This window comes from Myotis daubentonii, chromosome 3 (genome assembly GCF_963259705.1).
Source record: "Myotis daubentonii chromosome 3, mMyoDau2.1, whole genome shotgun sequence".
NCBI classification, from domain to species: domain Eukaryota; kingdom Metazoa; phylum Chordata; class Mammalia; order Chiroptera; family Vespertilionidae; genus Myotis; species Myotis daubentonii.
The window spans coordinates 66,532,132-66,534,510 of record NC_081842.1 but is presented as its reverse complement, the minus strand read 5'-3'; the positions used below and the strand labels follow the sequence as shown (position 1 = coordinate 66,534,510).

The following is a 2,379-nucleotide window of genomic DNA, read 5'->3' as shown; positions in this document are numbered from 1 at the left end:
TTAGTTTAAAGTAGCTGTATCTTATTTAGTTTATTTTAGCTCTAGTTAAACTTTCAGGTGACTGCTGGCATGGGTTGGAGAAGCCCCTCTATAGAGGACTAAATAAGCTGAGAAACCACCGAGAAAAGAATTAAGGCTCACCTGGGAAAGCCACACAGCTACACAATCATCCCAACGTCCCGAGGAAAACGAATCAAAAGAAACAAGTATATCAAAGTGAACACGAAAAAAAGTGAGTGCCGAGTGTTCAAAACCACATGAGGAAAGATTAAAAAAAATTAAAGCCTTAGTCTTAAATGATATAGGTAGAATGTGCCATTCATATGTGGATCTTTAGAGCCTAAATATACAATAATCGCATTTGGCAGTATTTTTAATATTCAAATTTCTTACAAGTTTCAAGTATTTCATGACTTAAACCTGTATATTTCTCGCAAAGACTATGTTCCCCAAGATTAGAGACAATGTTTTGAAACAAAGAGTGAGTGCTTTCAATAACTCTGCCCTCAATTGCCAAACTCTCCTGCCACTAGACAGAAGTGACAGATATGCCAATAAAGGGACAAGGCCCTTGTACTTCAGATGTCTCCAAATAGAGAAATGCATTCAAATTTCCATAGGCTTGGCTTTCGGTAAAGTGTGAAAGAAGCTGTGCATGCATTCTTTTTCCCTCCCCTCCCCTCCCTTCCCCTCCCCTCCTCTCCTTTTCTACAGCACTCTCCTTAACAACAGCAAACAGCCAGAGAGAGTCCAGGAAAGAGGATGAGTGAACAGCTTCTCCACAGACTGGACCATTGTTCAGCAGCCCGAGGGTGCTCTGGTCGGGTAATCAGAAGGCTCACAACTTACGTTGCAGAATCTTCCAGAACTAAGGGCCCAGCTGTGCCAAGACCCCCTGGACCCGGTGAGGAGGGGAGACCATCATGTGGAGGATGGTGACAGCACTTTGAGCAGGACCTGACCACTGCCCTCCCTTGCCCAAGCCAGAGCTGGTTATGAACATGAAGAGGGGGTCTGGGGACTGGAGAAGGAGAGGCCAGTTTGAAGGTTCTGGGAAGCAGTGGGAAGAAGAGGATTGATGGCCATTGACTCTCTGAGCACTGGGTCCTCCACCAGTCTTTGGTCTTCCTGTTGAAGTCTTAACCTCCAGTTCCTGTGACTATGACTGTATTTGGGAATATTGTCTCAGAAGAAGATCAAGTTAAAATGAGGTCATTAAGGTGGGCCCTAGTCTAGTACGACTGTGTCCTTATAAACAAGTTTTAGAAAAACAATGAAAGCTTCTTTCATTAAAAAGAATAATTATGCTGGGAATGAATAATATTAAAAATAATATTTTCAACAAATGGTGCTGGGTTAACCAAATCCACATGTAAAAGATAGGTGGAGTCTTACCTTACACTAGACACAAAAAAATTAACTCAAAATGGGCCATAGACCCAAATGTAAGAGACAAATCTATAAAACTCAGTGGAAAACATAGGAGTAAATTTCTGTGATATTGGGTTAGGTAATCATTTTTTAGACATGGCAGTAAGAGCATGAGCAGCAAAAACAAATAAATAAATTTGGCTTCACTAAAATTACAAAGTTTTGTGCTTCAAAGAACACCACTGATAAAGTGAAAAGACAACCTATGGAATAGGGAAAATATTTGTACATTATATATTTGAAAAAGGATTTGTATCCAGAATATATAAATAAGTCTTACAACTCAGTACTCAAAAGACAAAAAGCCCTGTTGCTCCCTTCAGCAGCACATATACTAAAATTGGAATGATACAGAGAAGATTAGCATGTCCCTGTGCAAGGATGACACGCAAATTCGTGGGGGAAAAAAAGAAGACAAAAGCCCAGTTAAAATAGGCAAAGAATTTGAATAGATATTTCTACATAAAGGACATATAAATGGCCAATGGCACATGAAAAGGTGCTCAATGTTATTAGCCATTCGGGAAGTGAAAATCAAACCCACGAGATATCACTTCACACCCACTGAAATGACTAAAATTGAAAAGACAATAACAAGTATTGGTAAGAATGTGGAGAAACTGGAAACCTCATTGCTGGCGGGAATGTACAATGATACAGCCATTTTCAGAAGCAATCTGGTAGTGCCTCAAAAATTTAAACATAGAGTTATTGTAAGGCTCAAAAATTTTACTCCTAGGTAGATACCCAAAAGAAATTTGAAATTATGTCCACACAAAAATCTGTACATGAGTGTTTATAACAGCATGATTCCTAATAGGAAAAGAGGAAATAACCCAAATATATATCAATTGATAAAAGGATAAGCAAAATGTGGTTAATCTGTACAGTATAATATTATTCAGCCACCTGGAGTGACATATTGATACTTGCTACAATATGGATGAA

General features: G+C 39.0%; 1 non-coding gene across 1 annotated transcript; it reads left to right on the top strand.

Annotated features, from left to right (window-relative positions):
- Positions 1-1,741: 1,741 nt before the first annotated feature.
- LOC132232084 (U6 spliceosomal RNA) lies at positions 1,742-1,847 on the top strand. Its single transcript, XR_009452244.1, has one exon. It is a non-coding gene; the product is annotated as a U6 spliceosomal RNA (small nuclear RNA).
- The last annotated feature ends 532 nt before the right edge of the window (positions 1,848-2,379 follow it).